This window comes from Drosophila melanogaster, chromosome 3R (genome assembly GCF_000001215.4).
Source record: "Drosophila melanogaster chromosome 3R".
Taxonomy (NCBI): Eukaryota; Metazoa; Arthropoda; class Insecta; order Diptera; family Drosophilidae; genus Drosophila; species Drosophila melanogaster.
Window position 1 is genome coordinate 31680319 of NT_033777.3, and position 19756 is coordinate 31700074.

General features: G+C 46.1%; 3 long non-coding RNA genes across 3 annotated transcripts, besides 1 other annotated feature; all 3 read right to left on the reverse strand.

The window, feature by feature from the left end:
• Positions 1 to 277: 277 nt before the first annotated feature.
• On the reverse strand, positions 278 to 701 carry lncRNA:CR44091 (long non-coding RNA:CR44091). The gene is made up of 2 exons (NR_074070.1): positions 636 to 701; positions 278 to 577 (listed from the first exon to the last, which is right to left on the reverse strand). It is a non-coding gene; the product is annotated as a long non-coding RNA:CR44091 (long non-coding RNA).
• Positions 702 to 7659: 6958 nt separating this feature from the next.
• lncRNA:CR45564 (long non-coding RNA:CR45564) lies at positions 7660 to 8208 on the reverse strand. Its single transcript, NR_125309.1, has 2 exons — positions 8189 to 8208; positions 7660 to 8131 (listed from the first exon to the last, which is right to left on the reverse strand). It is a non-coding gene; the product is annotated as a long non-coding RNA:CR45564 (long non-coding RNA).
• Positions 8209 to 8809: 601 nt separating this feature from the next.
• On the reverse strand, positions 8810 to 9560 carry lncRNA:CR45565 (long non-coding RNA:CR45565). Its single transcript, NR_125310.1, has one exon. It is a non-coding gene; the product is annotated as a long non-coding RNA:CR45565 (long non-coding RNA).
• Positions 9561 to 11267: 1707 nt separating this feature from the next.
• Positions 11268 to 15975: a mobile genetic element.
• Positions 15976 to 19756: the final 3781 nt, after the last annotated feature.

Below are 19756 nucleotides of genomic sequence, written 5' to 3' on the forward strand. Positions count from 1 at the left end.
ATTTCGCATGGCGTGTGCTCGGAAGATCGGGAGATTTCAGCTCCTTCATCAAATCCAATGTGCGACGCTTGACTGATGAAAGAAAATGATTTTTGTGCATATACATACATACAGGCGCATAGCGCTAAATGAAGATTAAAATCTTTAAGAGTAATATGTGGTCATATAGTTGTGTACATGGCGTATACATAATATTCGTGTACTGAATCGGTTGTCAAATAATGTAACTTTAAAGGCCAAGTAGAGCTCATTTATTGAACTATCAAACACAGTTTTTAATTAATTTATTTAAAAGTCCAATCCAATGTGGTTTGTTTATATTGGTTGCTCAATAAATTGCACATTTGAAGAATCCTTCGCCAAATAAGATGTCAACTTTAGCGAGTTCCTCGAGTTGCACTGCAAGTACGTGTGGCAACTTCTACTTGGACTTTATCCGCGGAGTCTAGCTGCCACAACGGCCTCATTTCCGCGGCAGACACTTGACATTTTGCCAACAGCAGACACCAGGCATCCACTCAGCCGGTCAGAAATCCAAACTGGCTAGGCAGCCTGTGCCTGCAGCCTGATCCGTGCACTGGGAAAAACGATCACTTAAGCATTTTGTCTGTTTTAAGTGGGTAATTTGTACTTACAGTCGGTAAAATCATATTACAATATGTGTTACCCATATTACCAGAATTTTAAAGTAATCAAAAAGTGGCTGCTTTTCAAAGTTATTTAGATTTTTTCACAGTGTGATTGTGGCATGCTTCGCTCGGTTAAAACAGCCGGTGCGCCACTTTGGCGTGTCTGAAATTCCAAACGGATTAGAAGCCGCGCGCAAAGAGCAAACGGCAACAGCAAATGTTTGCTGCCAATGGCAACCTGTTTGCGAGCCCGAGGAGTGGAAGCTGCGGGATGGTGATTGAAGAAAGGAGGAGGCGGAGGCGGCGGAGGAGTTGTGGACTTCTGTTCATTTCGAACTGCTGGGGGCTGGTGTCGTGGTGTCAGCCCCGAGTGTCAAACTAGGTGCCAATTCCAAATTAATTACACAGCCCGAAGTCCGAGCTTGATTCGCAGCTCGACTTGCACGTAGGGGTCAGGTGCACTCAATGATCCGTGGCAAGGGTAACATCATTGGCATGGGCAGAGTTTGGGATGAATTCTCAGGTGGGTTTTGAATTGGGGTTAATACAGTCGTTATAGAGTATAGGACTGTTATAAAAGATTAGAAGGTATTTATTTGTTGATTGGCAAAAACCATCCTGACCCGGTTTACCAATTGGGTAACTGCAGTCTGCCAACAAATGAGCAACGGACCGGCAGGCGCACTTCAATATTCGCATTGGTGACCCACAAAAATCAATCGCAGGAATGCCTGCATGCTAATCGCGGATCAGGTTTCCGAAGACCACGACGACGGTGATGGTAATGATGATCGCATGGTGGTGACAACATCGTTTGACGACGTGCGTTCTTTTTAAGTTGCCGTCACGCACCGAGTCCTACGTGCAGGTCGCCTCTCTGGGACTCCGGTGCTCAGTCCATCCTGGAACCCCGCCCAGTTACTCCGAACTTTTGCCGGCTTCGGCTGTTGCTTGTTGCCTGGCCATTTTTCACGCATTTGACTGCATTACTTAACCTCAATTGGGCAGACGACGTGCATCAACTCCCATCCACACTCCCATCCCCGTCCCCACTCCGATGCCAACTGCCGGCCACTCCCCAGCCCACTCGACGGCCCCCTTTCTGGCCAACGGTTGCGTTTCCGTTGCCCACCAGAGCTCCGTTGAACAAATGAAGTTGTCGCGGCGGCTTACAGCAATTTGCATGTGCCCCCTGCCCCAGATCCCCTTTCCGTGGCCAGCGGATCCTGTCCAGCTCCGGTTGTCCATTTCAATTGTCGATCGATCGCACAGCCCTGACTCACTTGTACACAGGAAAAACAGTATCTTCCATTTCCAAATCAATTTTATAATATGATAAATCATACGCAATTCTACTTGCAGAGCTCTAGATCAAATGGCTTTAGAATTCGATTCGAAGGGGTATTGAATGTGCAAGGAGTACGACTTTTTGGGCAGTGTGCCGCCCGCCCTGGCACCTTGTGGTCCTAAGTGCGCTCTAACAATTAACGGGGATTGGTTGGGGCAACTCCTATCCAACCCAACCACGCTTTCGTCGCTCGCCGGCTGAAAAAGCTTCAATTGTTCTGCGAGTCGAAAACTCGTTTTGCGCATGCGCGCCTTTTTTGTGGGTTTCGATTGTATTTTATTCGGTGTGTGGCTCTTTTTGTGTTATTTTAGCGGTTTTTGTTTTGATTTCTGATTGCCGTTCGAATGTCTTTTTTTTTAAGCCTGAAGTTGCTGTTGCGGTCGGCGGTGTTGCCGCTTTTTGTGCTGCTGCTGGCCACTTTTATTTACGGTGGCAAGTGTCGCTTGACAAATTGATTTTGATTTGTTTGGTCTTTTTCGCGTTTCTGTTTTGTATTTTGTGCGCCGCATTTGCAAGCCGGCAATGGGTGTTTTGTTAGGGGCTTGGCAACCTTGAGTTAAGTGCAACTTCGCCCAGGGAAATGACTGTTTGAAATGCCATTAAATTGCTTTGGTTCCCAGCCGAACAGGAAGAGGAATCAACAGCAATATCCATCCAATTATCGCTTCCTTCGAAGCATTCAAATTGGAAATCAAGCAGCAACAGTTGAACGCACTCGATTGCCTTCGATTCGCGGGGGTGGAGGGTGCGGCCTTGGGATGGGGTGGAGGATCGGGGGTAACAGGGCATTACACGCTCGTTGGCATCCTGTTTCATGCAACAGCAAGCAACAGGATGCCGCACAAGCACTCCGCTATCCGAGGGTTGCTCTGCCCAGCACTGAGCAAAATCGGTGACCAAAAGTATAATATATAGAGAATTACCGTTCCTAGGTACATTATTTTATGTGAAACAGCACCCCTAAGTTTTTGCCAGTGTGCCCTGCCCTAAATGGCCCTCGAAAAGCCAACCAAAGTCAGTTACAAGTGAATGCCAAACAAAGCCCGTCCCTCAGGCACCAGCGATCCATTCCAATCCATTCCAACCATCCATCCACTCAGCGATCGCACAAAGGAACAGGCAGCACAATGCATTAGTGCCCTCTGGAATAACAAAAACGAAAAGGAGCTGTGACACCGGAGCCCGATCCCCGATCCCCGAACCCTGATCGCCAAAGCCAAAACAAAGGAAGACCGGTCGTGCGTCTCGAGAATCCTTAAGCCGCAGAAGACGAGCAAGGAACTCTCGTATTCATCAACGGGCGAACACCTGATGATGACTTTGACTGCGACACCTGAACGTTAAAAAATGATAATTAGATGGTCTAGCAACCCTCGGCCAGACAGACGTTACAATCACCCTGACAAGCGGGGTAATGGAAATGGTAATGGTGGTGGAATCTCAGTGGACCGTCGGTAGAGTCTTCTTCCTTCTTGTGTTCGCCTAGTGTGAAGTGATCGTTTGACTACATAAGTGTTGTCATCCAGGGGTGGTTGCAGTTTGAGTATCGGGGAGTGCAGGCTGCTAGGATATTCGGAAGTCGCTAAACATTCCTTCCAGACAGTCCACCCTGCTGGACTCGCTTGAGAAGATGCGCCGCGCCCTAATTAGTGGCAGCCAAAAGCAACAGTGCATCGTAAAAATATGCGCATATCAAGAACTCCTATCTACATAATTATGAATTCAATATTTCCTGCCAGTGCTGCACCCCGGCCAGCACCATCTCCTCTCGAAGACTTGCAACTTAAGAGAACGAAACTCAGCGAAGGGAAAGCAAAGGAAAGGAAACGAGCACTTGACTTTAAGGACCACAGACATTACGGAATGAAAGGGGAGTGGAACTCGTCAGCCGGATGGTGATCAAATGAGATCAGAAGAGAAAGCACGCGAAAGGAAGTTCTGAATGGCACTTGGCCCTAAAGAAAGTCGCTTGGAATGGACTGAAGTGGGCACTTTTTTGGTTCTACCAGGATTTTAATTGGATCTGAACCTTCAGCACTGGGTAAGGTAGGGAAGCGCCTAGGACTTTGATTTTTCAGTTGCGATCTATTGTTGAAATTGGAAATTGTATATCGACAAAAAGAGGGCCCACAAAAAAAAAACCCAGCAAGATGGCGAAAGTAGCCATCCCTTTGCTCTTTCCGGTCACCCATCATCTTGTTAAATCTCCTTTGGAGCACTCCCCTCCAGCTCCCTCCATCAACATGTAGAATTCCACGCTTTCGCCTTGACAAAGACGACTCTGTCCCCCATACAAGAGATAGAGGGACGCAGATAGAGGCAGATTGGAAATTGAATCCGTTCCCGATGGGTCTGTGACCCCGACTTCTGATGATTTGCGCCTAGCTGGGATCAGGGGGTTACATCTCTGGCAGTCTCTGCCTGGCTGAGGATGATAAATTGTGGGGCCGCTCTGTCCATATTTCTTGAGTATTTTGCTTACAAATCTTTTAATCGCATAGCTAAAAAGACATCCAGGGTCGCGAGTCGGGAGATACATACATATGCTTGCAATTACGATTCAGATGACCTACTTCCTTCGTCGTTTTCTAGCTCACACAAAGTCTGCAGAGAAGGTCATAACTATATATTCTCCTATTATTCTTCCAAAAAGTGCTTATATTTTCCCATTAAGAAAATGTATAAAATACACAACTGCGTTCCCAGGAGCAAAGGAAGACCTTCCACCTGTTAATAGGAGAACGGCATCTAGACTAGACCATCCCAACTTTGCATAATTTCCACTAAATGGCAGCCTAGATACTTAAGAGGCGATAAACATGATCTAGGGTTCCAAATTACGCGCTTCAAGCGCACTCAAGCAGTGCGATTTTCATTATTTTCATTGTTTTCCTTATTTTCCCTTTTCGCTGCCGTGGAAAACGCACGTGCAGAAGGCCAAGACAATTTTCTTACCCTCCCGCCGGGGATCTTCGTGCATATGTTGCACGGCATGCTTTGTTGGAAAGATGAGCAACCCTCGTGGGCGCACCTCCTTGAACATGCCCACTCAACTGTGAGGGGGGTGGCCTCTAAGGATCCGCTCCCAACCGACCCGAGCCGAGTCCCACATAATATTTGCATCTCATTTCCGGACACTTGGACGCGAGGGTCAGCGGTCCGATCCTCGGCGGCGAGGGTGAGCGTTTGACAATTGCCATTGCCTTTTGGGTGCGGGACACGGAAGTGCGAACGGTACAAAGGCGAGCGGAAATGCCTTCACATGACTGCGAATGCGAGGGGTGAATAATTACCGGTGGGCTTCGTGTCGGGGGAGGCTCTCACCATGCGCAGCTCACGGATCCCTATGGCGGATCTATTGACCCTTGGAAAATCTCGCAGCCTAAAGCTCTTGGAACCGCTTACCGGGACTGGAAGTCAAGGGTGGAGATACACAAAAGAAAGAAATAGTTTATATCATAGTGATAATATCCTAAATCCTAAAAATCGTAGCAATCCTTTTCCATGTGAATTCTATTGCTAATACTTTTCTCCCATGCAACGCAGGTGAAGTGAAAATCAAAATAGATTTTATGGCAATTTTCACATGGAATTTTAATGAGCTCTCCGTGGCAAGGGCGTTACGGTGGCTTATTTACGACAGCCGCCTGGATTTGTGCGGTGCACTGTGCGTGAACCTGTTACAGTGAAACCCACAACTCAACCCCCTGGGATTTCTCCCGCCGCCGTTGACATTTTCCCATGATTCGTCACTCAGGTGGTTGTGCTTTCCAAGCCTGTTGCATAATTTGTCAAGTGATTTTATTGGCCGGGTAGATGATTTTAATGGCAGGCTGTACTGCATGCATACTAATGAAGTTGATGTGATTTTCAGTGAATTAGTATCAGAATAAATGATCGATGATTTTGAAGAGAAAATCGAAAATGCTATGTAGTGAGACCTATAATAATGTAGCACAAAACAACAATCATATAGAGTAGAATTCTAAGCATTTTTTCTTAGTTACAGAAAACGCTTGACCAGCAATTAAGAGTGATCTCTCATGATCATCTTTTAATGGATCTCCTGAACGTTGAGGACTTTGGAACTCATCGCAGATCGTAGGAGCGAAGGCCATTAATCATATTATAGGAATCCCACACAGTGCGTCTAACCCTTGGCCACAACGGAAAGTCAATGACCGACGTACCATCGCTCCCAGAATCTCCAGCATAACGCTCTCTGGACATTTTCGGCAACAGATCGGCTCATTATTAATCCTCAGCAGCGCAGAGACCTGGCCATCGTAGATGTGTACCTCGGGTATGGAATGCGCGAGCGTGAGAGAGACGGTCTGGCCACTGCCATTTCCATTCCCATACCCATTCCCAGCATTTCATAGGGTTAAAACCCACGAGCACTTTTGTCTGTCTTTCTTTTTGGGCGATCATCAGACAATAGAAAGCTAGACGAACCAGCAGGCGAACCAGAAGAAAAGGCAGGGCAGTCAGGAAGAACCACGCCGCAGAAGGGGCCTCCGGAATGGGACGACGTGCTCGGGGGGCTCGGGGGTCTGTCCGTTTTTCGGTCGTTGAACTGGGAGCGGAGGAGCGGAGCAGCGGAGAGGTGAGGAGCGGCGATCTTCGCTTTCGAGAGTCGTAACAGTAAACAGTAAAAACGCTTCAAATGCGTACGACTGGCGGTGGAGCAGCGAGTCTGGATTTTTGAGACCGACTTGGACGATGGGCTTTCTTCTTGGGCTGTTATGACGGCTGGTTGTTGTTGCCTTTAAGGCCGCAACCTGTTCAAGCACTGGAAAAAATAATCCAAGACAGGAAGATTTAAAATGTTCGAGAAAGTGCCAATCCAAAATGAGCCTATCTCACCAGTATAATGGTACCACCTCGATTAATATATTTTAATATTGGCTTGCATTTATGTTTTTTTTATTCCTTTTTTTCTGAGTGTATGCCTTTGGATCGGTGCCCTGAAACCTGAGACGCGTTTAGGACTTTGGCCCACAGCTACGCCCGCAACTTGATGGTTATTTACGAACCTGTTGCAGTTGCTGCAGGCAACCCGTTGGGGACTGAGTGCATATATAACCTGGTGGGTGGGGGGAGGTGTGTTGGGTGGCATGGCGGTTCCGACAAATGGGCACACGCCCAAAGCACCGAAAGCGTTGTCCGTTTGGCAGGCGGCGCACCTGACGCTTCGTCCAAAAGTGGAAAGTAAACTTTACATGGCCGGCCATTTACATGCGTCGCCTGGTCCCGCTTCTCCGCACCCTCCCCCCACGCACTTACACGTCGCTCCTCCCTTCGAAACCCCCTTACGCCCCCCCCCCCCCAAAATCCCCTTCCTTCGGTATCTTTCTCTTTATGTTGAAAGCGTCGCACATTTGTATTTTATTTATTTTTATGATACCCGTTGATTTGAAAGAAACCCTTTCTCCGTCGCTCTTTCGCCGTATCTCTCCGATTTCTCTCCTTTCCGCTGCATTCTTGTCTTGGGATTGCGTAAAGTTACCGTTAGCTGCTTGGATTTGATACGTGCGCCTGTGTGAGTATGTAAATGGAAGCGTGGGACATGTGGGCCATCACTAACCGCCAACCCAATGCGGTTAACTCACGGTTGGCCCGTGCACAGGAAGAAACAAGAGTGCAGTTCCTTGTAACTTTAACTAGATACAAGTATGAAAAGTGGGTTTGATACATTTTAAACACATTACAAGCGCTCATTTTGCAATATTGTAATATATTCGGAAATATTTTATTTTCCAGTGTGCATTGTGCGCTGATCAACGACGCCGCTGAAGTTGTTGGATTTTGGGCCAGCTGAAGAGGCACAGCATCCGCTAGAGTTCCTCATTTGACTTCTAGGTGCGCATCCGCCTTCGTCTAGTGGATTCGGATTTGGATTCGGCTTTTGGACCTCGACTTCATCAACTCGTTTTCCGACGTTGCGATTGCTGATGTACTGCCGTGCTTTTGATGCTGCTGCTGCCTCGGTGTTCTTCTCCTTGGCTGCTTCAGCGTCTGGTTTCCCACTCATTTGCTTAATTTCAATTTCGTTTCGTTTGCCATTTATGGCACAATGACCATGAACGGTTGTTAGACAGCTGTTGGCGGTGTTGGTGTCTAATATCATTTAATTTTTGCGCGGAGGATGTAACTGCTTATTCAAAATAGATACAGCGATAGTTGTACACCGAGCTGGGCGTCTACATACCCAAATATCCCCGTTGCAATGAGATCACCAGGGGCAGACAACGCCCTTTGCGATCGCTTTCCCCAAAAGCACTTGATCCACAGAGATCCAAAGAGCTTTTTCTCCTGAGTGACTCATTCGTAACCGCAGTACCTGCGGGGGATACAGTAAAACCCCCATAACTGAACGATACTAGTTAATAAAGACGCCATATGTGTTGGCCGAAAACTTTTATAAATATATTTATTTGTTCAAATGTATCCTTCTGATCAATCTCTCTGTCTGATAAAGTTGCGGATGATTAATTTTTTGTAGTACATACATGAAAATGTAGAGTACGTTCAAATAAATTTCCTTTAAGCTCAACTGGAAAAGATTTTTCGCAGTAGTTGTCAAGGTTTAAGTACAATAAATCTTACAAATCCACTAGTATGAAATACAATTATTTTTTTCTACTGTAGGGAAAAGCTTTTTGTGGCGAAGAAAGGACGGAAGAGCTCCGCCTCAGCCGACGCAATTGAGCCACGAGCTCAGCGCTTGACACATTGCATTTCATTAACCAATTAACATAATTAGTGTTCATCAATCAATTAATAATTCCGCTCAGTGCAGAGCGAACCGCTTGTTTCGAGAGCGGAGTCCGCAGGCATAAATCAAAAGTCGAAATACACTTGTTGCGCCCAAGAAAAAAAAACAACTTGGAAATCCCACCTCATAACAATAACAATCCCTGCTCCCCAAGTCTCCACTGAGCTGAGCTTTCCGCTTGGAGAGTTGGCTCTCAGGCTCTCTCCGAGCTATTGAGTTTCCTGGTATTGGTTAGAGCAGAGTGGGGCAGAGTCGAGCCCGAAACTCTCCAACGATCGCTCAGTTGGCGTTGGAGATCGAGAGCGAGTGAGAGAGGGCGGCCCTGCGCATGTGTGTTGCGATGTTGTGAGGAAAAGGGTTCTTGAACTTAAAAGGGGTCAAAACATAAAATGAAACTCGAAGTGCCTTGGCACATAGGCAAACCGAGCTCTCCTCTCTACTTTGCTCGGGTGTGCCCATGTGTTGGTGTCTCGGCATTTGTGTGCTCGCCTGTCTAGGCGCGTGTGTGTGCGGGTATCTGTGCGAGTGCCTGCTGCTCGTCATGCTGCCGCTGCTCTGCCGCTGCGCTGCCCTCGCTATTTCCTCCGTTCGCCTTGTCTCTCGTCTATTCCGTTTTCTATTTGATTTCTACCTGTTGTTGTTTTGGCTTAAAGCCTGCTCCCCTTTTACAGCGCCTGGCCCCCTTCGCCCCGTCGGTCCTCTCAGCCAGCTCGAAGGCACGCACTAGCCGCATGCCTACACTCGCCAAAAACATATTCGAATCCTAAATATATGTACAAGTATTTAGGATTAAATGAATTCGACACCTGCTATTATATGAAATACAGTGGAACTACGCTTACTAGGTGGGAAAGCTTGAATGTTAAATTATCAAATACTGAAGCAGGTGAAGTTCCTGTTAAGTAATTTGGTACGATGTGTATGCACTAAAAGGTTTGGATATATTCTATAGAAAAGTAGTCATCGAATAGTAATAGTAATCCTGAAGAAAACAAATTTCCCCTCTCTGTAAACATGCGTTAGGCTTAGCTGGAATTTGGGTTGCTCCTCCTTGGCGAGCATGAAACTTTTTCGTGTTTACCACTTTTCTCGTAAACAAGACGACTTGAGCTCATCGTGGCTATTTTTAGCTGGGGTGCGTAGGATCGCATCGAAACAGATCCGTTGACCCAAAATAAAGGCCCAAAAGACGTGGCGGGATGGGTCTTCGTTTTGGCCAGCGAACAGGAGTCGCTCTCATCGCCGTGAACCATTTGTGTAAACAATATTATTTATGACGCTACCCCATTCCGATCCGGATCCCTAGTCGAAGCCCCGCGAACCCCTCGCCCGGTCTTCTGTACTTATTGCTATTTACAATTCCATTCCTTAGGTTTCGTTTTACTTCGTTTCGTGCCTCCATTTGTCCGTAGGCTCCTTTCTCCCTCTTATTCTTTGCGGCTCTTCGGCAGCGATTCCTTACCTTTTCACGCTCCGCTGGTTCTCGCTCCACAGATACAGATACAGATACAGATACAGATACGTCCCGTATCTGTGTGTCTTTGCGTTCGAGCGTGTGCATGTGTGCGATTCAATCTCGATTGTCAATCTAGGCGGTTAGAAAAGATGTTTGCCTTTGGCCTGGAACAGGAACGAGAACGGCTAGAGAATGGGAACGCGCTCGGTCAGCGACCTCCGGCGATTACACGTGTTGTAAATTAGTTTAGGATTCCCTCGTCCCATTTTGGGAAATATTAATGCTTGTTTGCTTGCCCAACGTTTGTCAGCTCTTCAGACAGTGAGGTTTGGACAATCCGCAGACAAAAGTCCCTGGCAATGATCCATTCGTTTGGGATCCATCTTTGGAGAGATAATGACCTAAATGTCCTGCCTTAAAGATTATCCCATCGACACGTCGATAATCCAAAGGAACTTCTCCCCAATAAACATACCGCTTTTATATTACTGAGAATAAACATATGTTGGTTATCCACGCCAGGTGGACAAAAAATACTCATCTGAAAAACAAAGTAGTAAAAGCTTTTCAAAAGACATTTTTCGACATTTGTATACCTTCGAACACAAGACTTAACGTATCGTAACAATTTATTAAATAATTTAACCACTGATCCCTCTATACCCTCTAACAGAAAGATAAGATCCCCAAGGAACCCATCTTGCAAACATACAATGTTTTCCCTCATTAATTGATGTACAGGAAAAATGACTTTTCACACACAAGAAAAGCAAACACAAAAGAGCGACTGAATAACGAAGAAAAGTCAGCCACCACCTGATGATGACTATTTACAAGGGATCGCAGCAGACATATAGCTTTTCCCCAGGAAAACCGAGTCTATACAGCCGGCGGACAAAAGATTTCTAAATTATCGACTTACCCGAGCCCAAGCTGAAGATCGCTCCTCGGCTATGGGACCGTTGATTTCTGCCCAACTGGCTTGGGGAGGATCAATTGTGATCTCACGACGTCAAGCTGTGATCGCCACAGTGCCACCTGATGAAACACAGATATCACAGTCTTCGGGTGGAGACGTGTTTCTTTCAAGCTACGAATAGCAAGTTCTAAAAACTACAACAGTATAGTGAAAGTTAAACACAAAGTGTAAAGTGCAGTTTGCACAACTAACAATTATTGACTATAGTAATTATTTACTAAAATAAATAATTATTCCATATTGTTCTGGTAATTGTTATATGTGGACTTAGAACAATGAATCAAAACGACATACGTTCTCAGCGACAATGTGAACAAGACGAGCGCCGGCTCTCTTTACAACGCAACAATGCATACTTTTCTTTCGTCTCACCGCAAATCGGTGATCGAGCACCCTCACCTTCAACTAACTCGAAACTTTTGCCCTCAGCGAACGACAGACCGCGTTCTTGCTCTCCCTCTCTGCCTGCTTCGGCTCACAAGTCGTGGAGCGAAGAGACCGCCTCTCCTACCCCGCTCCTCTCGCAGCGCCAAACGACCGTCCCGGGTAACTGTAACACTGCAATAACGAGTGCAGTGACCTCACTGGCAACTGCCACAACATCAACTTCGTCAGCGGCCCAACTAATTATCGCTGTGCCAGCTGTAAATAATTCAGCAGCACTGACCGTTTGCAACAACAATAATGCACGTAAAGAAGAATCAAAACAAAAGCAGAAGTCGATTTCGACTGTGCAGACTGGCATGGATCGCTACATCCAAATCAAGAGAAAGCTCAGCCCTCAAAACAATAAGGCAGGTAATCAACCCAAAATCAATCGAACCAACAACGGCAATGAAAACTCTGCAGTAAATAATTCAAACCGATATGCTATCTTGGCTGATTCTGCGACCGAACAACCCAACGAAAAAACGGTAGGGGAACCAAAAAAGACCAGGCCTCCACCAATTTTCATACGAGAACAAAGTACAAATGCACTTGTAAATAAACTCGTTGCTTTGATTGGTGACAGCAAGTTCCACATTATCCCACTTAAAAAAGGAAATATTCATGAAATAAAACTACAGATCCAAACAGAAGCAGACCACCGTATAGTGACTAAATACCTAAATGATGCTGGTAAAAACTACTACACATACCAATTAAAAAGTTGCAAAGGGCTACAGGTAGTACTTAAGGGCATTGAAGCAACAGTGACACCAGCTGAGATAATTGAGGCTCTGAAGGCCAAAAACTTTTCTGCAAAGACAGCTATTAATATTTTAAACAAAGACAAAGTTCCGCAGCCACTATTCAAAATAGAACTCGAACCAGAGCTCCAGGCACTAAAGAAAAACGAAGTGCACCCAATATACAATTTACAGTACTTGCTACATCGGAGGATCACCGTGGAGGAGCCGCACAAACGTATCAATCCAGTTCAATGTACTAATTGCCAAGAATACGGCCACACCAAGGCATACTGCACCCTTAAGTCCGTATGTGTTGTCTGTAGCGAACCTCATACTACCGCAAACTGCCCCAAAAACAAGGACGATAAGTCTGTGAAGAAATGCAGTAACTGCGGGGAAAAACATACTGCAAACTACAGAGGCTGTGTGGTGTACAAAGAATTGAAGAGCCGCCTAAACAAACGTATTGCCACAGCACATACATACAACAAAGTCAATTTCTACTCTCCGCAACCGATTTTTCAACCACCCCTAACTGTCCCAAGCACTACTCCAACAATTTCTTTCGCTAGCGCCCTAAAATCCGGACTAGAAGTGCCCGCCCCACCGACAAGAACTGCTCATTCCGAACATACACCGACAAACATCCAACAAACACAACAAAGTGGCATCGAAGCTATGATGCTATCCCTACAGCAAAGCATGAAAGACTTCATGACGTTCATGCAAAATACTTTGCAAGAGCTCATGAAAAACCAAAATATCCTGATTCAACTTCTTGTATCTTCAAAATCCCCATAATGGCTTCCCTACGGATATCTCTGTGGAACGCAAATGGCGTTTCACGGCATACACAAGAGCTCACACAGTTCATTTACGAAAAAAACATCGACGTAATGCTACTATCAGAAACGCACCTCACAAATAAAAACAATTTTCATATACCAGGATACTTGTTCTATGGTACAAATCATCCAGATGGTAAAGCTCATGGAGGCACTGGAATACTCATCAGAAATCGCATAAAACACCACCACTTAAACAATTTTGACAAAAACTACTTACAATCTACGTCCATAGCCTTACAACTCAACAATGGTTCAACGACTCTAGCCGCAGTCTACTGCCCACCGCGCTTTCCAATCTCTGAGGATCAATTCATGGAATTCTTTAACACACTAGGTGACAGGTTCATCGCAGCGGGTGACTATAACGCCAAGCACACCCATTGGGGATCTCGACTTGTGTCGCCAAAGGGTAAGCAATTGTACAATGCGCTTACGAAGCCAGAAAACAAGCTAGACTATGTATCCCCGGGTAAGCCTACATACTGGCCAGCAGACCCAAGAAAAATCCCAGACCTGATCGATTTTGCAATTACTAAACATGTCCCCCGCAACATGGTCACCGCCGAAGCACTAGCAGATTTATCATCAGATCACTCACCTGTTTTTCTAAATATGCTAACTCGCCCCCACATCGTCGACCCACCGTATAGACTCACAAATTTTAGAACAAACTGGCCAAGGTATCAAAAGTATGTCTGTTCACACATAGAACTAACGACGGCATTATCTACAAAGGAGGATATAGACAAGTCAACGGAAACTCTCGAAAACATTTTAGTTTCGGCTGCAAAGGCTTCAACCCCGCCAGTGACGTATGCAAAACCAAACTACATCAAAACTAATCGCGAAATCGAGCGGCTGGTATTAGATAAACGACGCCTACGAAGGGATTGGCAGTCTAATAGATCACCAATTACTAAGCACATGCTTAAGATAGCCACACGCAGGCTTACCAATGCTCTCAAACAAGAGGAAAAAAACAGCCAACGTTCATATATCGAGCAACTCTCTCCCACCAGCACTAAGTACCCTCTTTGGAGAGCTCACAGAAACCTAAAGACTCCAATAGCGCCAATTATGCCACTCCGAAGTCCCTCTGGCACCTGGTTTCGAAGTGATGAAGAAAGAGCCAGTGCTTTCGCTGACCATTTACAAAATGTATTCCGACCAAATCCCTCTACCAACACATTTATTCTCCCTCCTTTAATAGCAGCCAATCTAGATCCTCAAGAACCCTTTGAATTCCGACCATGTGAACTAGCAAAGGTTATCAAAGAGCAACTGAACCCAAGAAAATCGCCTGGCTACGACCTAATAACTCCAAGAATGCTCATTGAACTCCCAAAGTGTGCTATTCTTCACATCTGCCTGTTGTTCAACGCAATCGCCAAGCTTGGATACTTCCCTCAAAAATGGAAAAAGTCGACCATAGTAATGATTCCAAAGCCAGGAAAAGATAAAACGCAGCCATCATCATATAGACCGATAAGCTTACTAACATGTCTTTCAAAGCTGTTTGAAAAAATGCTACTCCTTCGGATTAGCCCTCATCTTAGAATAAACAACACACTTCCAACACATCAATTTGGCTTTAGAGAAAAACATGGAACCATCGAACAGGTCAACCGAATCACGTCAGAAATTCGTACTGCTTTTGAACATCGAGAATACTGCACAGCCATTTTTCTAGACGTCGCGCAGGCATTTGACAGAGTGTGGCTCGATGGACTTTTGTTTAAAATAATCAAGCTGTTGCCCCAAAACACACATAAGCTACTGAAGTCATACCTATATAACAGAGTGTTTGCAATAAGATGCGATACAAGCACTTCACGCGATTGCGCAATCGAAGCTGGAGTGCCGCAAGGCAGTGTACTGGGTCCAATCTTATACACCCTGTATACGGCGGATTTCCCCATAGACTACAATCTAACAACCTCCACGTTCGCTGATGATACCGCGATACTCAGTCGCTCGAAATGCCCAATAAAAGCCACGGCACTCCTATCCCGACACTTAACATCTGTAGAACGATGGCTTGCCGACTGGAGAATTTCAATAAATGTTCAAAAATGCAAGCAGGTTACCTTTACCTTAAACAAACAAACATGCCCACCACTGGTCTTGAATAACATATGCATTCCACAAGCCGACGAGGTAACATATCTGGGAGTTCATCTGGACAGGCGGCTCACTTGGCGCAAACATATAGAAGCCAAATCGAAACATCTTAAACTTAAAGCAAGGAACCTCCACTGGCTCATAAATGCTCGCTCTCCACTTAGTCTGGAGTTCAAAGCTCTTCTATACAACTCCGTCTTAAAACCTATCTGGACTTATGGCTCCGAGCTGTGGGGCAACGCATCCAGAAGTAACATAGACATTATTCAGCGAGCACAGTCAAGAATTCTGAGAATTATCACTGGAGCGCCGTGGTACCTTCGAAACGAAAACATACACAGAGACCTAAAAATCAAATTAGTAATCGAAGTAATAGCTGAGAAAAAAACGAAGTATAACGAAAAGCTGACCACCCATACAAATCCCCTCGCAAGAAAACTAATCCGAGTATGCAGTCAAAGCCGGCTGCACCGCAACGACCTCCCAGCCCAGCAATAAACTTATTAGGGCATTAATGAAAAAAAAAAAACTATCACTAAGTGAAAGTTAATTAAGTTAGATTAAGATTTGAACACTTATTGTTAGTCTCTTAACACAAAGGGAAGATTCAATAAATAATAAAAAATTAAAAAAAAAAAAAAAAAGATATCCAATCAAGAGCAACAACAATTTCACACCTTTGCGCCGTTAGAGAGGGGAGAAAAAGGGCGTGGCAGCAGATATGGACCCACGAATCCAAGCTGAGCTTATCTCCTCTGAGGACCCCTTTCAACCGGTTCCCAAAGATATTGTACGTTCTAGGCTGGCTTAGCTGGCGACTGACTTGTGATTACTAAATTAGCACTCTCCTGACTGTCTAACCCCCTACCTCTTTTCTAATTGCCGTTGCCGGGTTGAAAGCCACAAAAAGCAGAGACATGAAGCCAAGAAATTCCTTTTTAATTAGCGTCCCATGCGAACGTCATCCCAAGCTCAAAAACGAACAGATCTGCGGACCGACTTCCAGCTCCAATCACCTGCAACTGTCCCAAAAATTGTGTTGCGTCATAATCAGCGACTGGTGGGAACTTCCGCACACAAACCACAATCAACGGCAACCGTCCACAGATTCTAATGTCATTGGATCGCACTCAGAAAAATAGGGTCTAGCATTGGAGAACACAACTGGAAATCTGTTTAATAACAATAGTTTCATATCTACTTATAGGTTAGACATGAAATACGTTTAACCCATTAAAATACTAATTGCTAATTGCTTCAGATTTCACAGTTTTTGTTCAAGTGTAACTTGCCTAATGACACTCTGGCGGTAGTGGAGCTGGCCCTTTTGGGACCCTCAAATCCGGAAATGTATCTCCATCTCTTTCGCCTTGGGATCGGATGTGACAAAGCAGTTTGGGCAACTGGTGACCCCATGTGAACCGAGTATGTTGCGTGAGTCCGGTAGCCAGGACCATGAGATCCGTGAAATTAGCGTGAAACGCCGAGTCGGTTGCCCTGGTGAGCTGCTTCCCACAACAAGTTGCATAATTTACACGCTCTATGGCCGCAACCCCCTACCACAATACGCCTGTGACAGGACCTTGCACCTGTGGCTGTTGGCCGCGCAGGATCCTGGCCATTATCCTGACCCTAATCGAGGACAGCCAACAGTTGGCCGGTCAAGCGAGCGACTTTCACCCTCCCTCGAAACTTTAGGACTGAGCAATCACAGGGCTCGATCAACTGGTTTCGGGCCAGCAGAGAAATATTTCCCATGATCTGTTGCTCAAAGTCGTGAAAAAGGTTTCGCGGGGGAAACAAATTCGAAATTAAATTTTTATTTTGATTTCTTTGGCTGACTCCCCGCTTAATGGCCCTTGACTTCGGTTCTCGGTTATCCTTGGGAACGCAACTCTTTCATACGGCCCCGTCGTGTATAAACCATAAAATCATTCCCCTAAAAGGGTCCACATTTTCGTTACTCCATTCTTCCCACGTTCCGATTTGGTCCTTTGCCCCGAAGCAAGGATCAATCGCAGACGAATTTAGATACAATTTGATGTTTTTCGAGGTCTCGAGGGTTGCCGTTCCGTTCTCCTCGAAGATCGTAGATCCTCTTCAAATAGACATGGACGTTGACACAAACACCTGGCTAGTGGCTATTGGACCGAGGATTACAAGCAAATAACTCAAGTCAAGCGGCGGAGTAATGTTTGCTGAGGACCGACTGTACCCTGGCAGGACTTGGGTGTAATTACAGGCGAATGGGAAAACGGTGGGGATTGTAGGAAATTACAGGCAGGCACGAAGATGGTGCCCCATCCACATCCTTCTCCGCCTGCCACCCCTCCGGGAACCGAGCACAAAGCCTGCTCTTTGTCTGGTATCTCTGGCCCCCTGTATTTCGGTATTTACCAGCGGCAAAGAAAACAGATCGCAGAGAAAGAGAAACTCGAAGAGGCATCCGTGACCAGGAGGGATGGGGATGGAGTGCGGTGGGAAAGGGGAAGGTGAGCAAACAGCGTATCCTGTACCCTTGCACAGACGTTGACTTTCATTATCTGTTGCGCCACTTTAAGCCACTCAGCCGGGGACTCGTCGATAGGGGGAGCTTCAAGGAGTGGGGTAGGTGCACTGCAAAAATAAAGCGGTTCAAATTAATAAGTGAGTAATATAAGAGGCTAAAAAGTTTAAAAGTTCTACACTGGCTATAAAATCACGAAGGCACCAAATTATGTTAGAAAGCGTAAAGTTAAACGCGTAAAATATTTTCTCAGTGCAGAAGGCCATTGCATGCACACATGAAATCTCAAGCACTTGCAGGAAGGGATCGGGAACGGGGCGAATAAAGAGTAGAAAGCAGGGAGCTCGGAGCAGGGTAGCAGGAATGGCTGTTATGGCAGGGATAGCAGGGAGCACACTACCCAGGCGAGGACGTGCCGCCTTGGTGCAATTGGTCCGCCACAGGGTGCAGGGTACTTGGACGGAGACTGGGACGGGACCTGGTGGTACGGGACGGGACGGAGTCGAATTCGGAGTCGGAGCCCAGACCTCGAGGATCGCTGTCAGAGTCAGCCGTGTGTATCCACTGTCGAATGCCGCGAAGGGGGATCTCGACGAAGTTATTTATTCTCTGGCGTTGCTCTCGCCGCGAGTGAGTGTGTGTGTATCAGAGGATACTTTTATAGCCAGCCCCATGCCCCTCTGATTTGCATTCCGATGTGTGTGCAGCGGGCCCAGCCCAGCCCAGAAAAAGCAACTCGAGATGAAAGAAAACAATAAACGCGATCCCTTTCGCTCCGCTTCGGGGGCTCAGAGGGTGCAAAAAGGCGGTGGAAGGCGGTGGGCGGGGACTCGCGGAGAAATTGTAACGTGCGAATTGCCAACTGAGAAATATTTTCAATTTGCTAAATAATATGTCATCCGACGGCAGCGGCGATCAATCCTTCGGAACGGGAGTTGAATTTCTGAGTGCCGCTCTCTTTAATTTGCATACAGTGCGTTTCGGTGCCTTAAGGCGGAAAGGGGACTCAAGATATGCGGCACATGGGTCTGGTTTCGAAAAGGATCATATTGTGCCGAGTGGTGCTTATGAAAGTATTCGTGTTTCGGCGAGTATATATCTTTGGTAATCTAAGTTAACATTTGAATTTAACTCTTCGTTACTTTCGAAACGAGACGCCTGCCTTGATTGAACTCAATTCCATGAATCAACGAGAGCCCTATATGCTTGGGGGTAACTCATGGTGTTGCTCCTTCGTCGCATTCCCTTATCTTCAGATCGGTTCTAAAAACATTTTCTTTGAAATATTCGACCAACAGCCACTCCGCCAAAGGTCCCTAGTCATTAACCCTTCGCAGTTTCCTGATACATAAAACATTTTCTGGACGAATTTTTTGTGGGAAAGCCATAAAACGATTGTTTCTTCATTTTTGATTGCATTTTATTACGCACTCCTTGTGTTCCGCACCCGCCGCCCCCCTCCCCGAAGCCAACGAGATCGCCTCGAGATTCAGGAGCCCAGATACTCGGCTTCGTTTCATTTTAACGACTTTGACATGCATTTGACCTGGATGTGGCGCAGATTACAGAATGACCACCGCGGCGGACTGGCAGGATCTAAAAGTTCCAAGTGTGTGGCGATCCCCAGAAAAAGGCCGGGGCTCTGGCCCTTTTTCGCCCGCAGATGAAGTGCTCTTCAGGCGGCGTGTCAACGACTCTTTGGCCATTTGAATGCCCCATGTTCGCGGCCTTTGTCGCATTTCATTTCTTTTTAGTTAATTTCGCAAGCAGCCAGCCACGACGGCGATCGACAAGCAGACATGGCCATGACAAGAAATCCTTTCCGAGAAACATAACGCACCGAACATGAAATCCATTTGTAAAACATGCTTTCGGCTTTTGCAATTCGAGGCCAAACAGGGGCCACTGGTATATCCAAG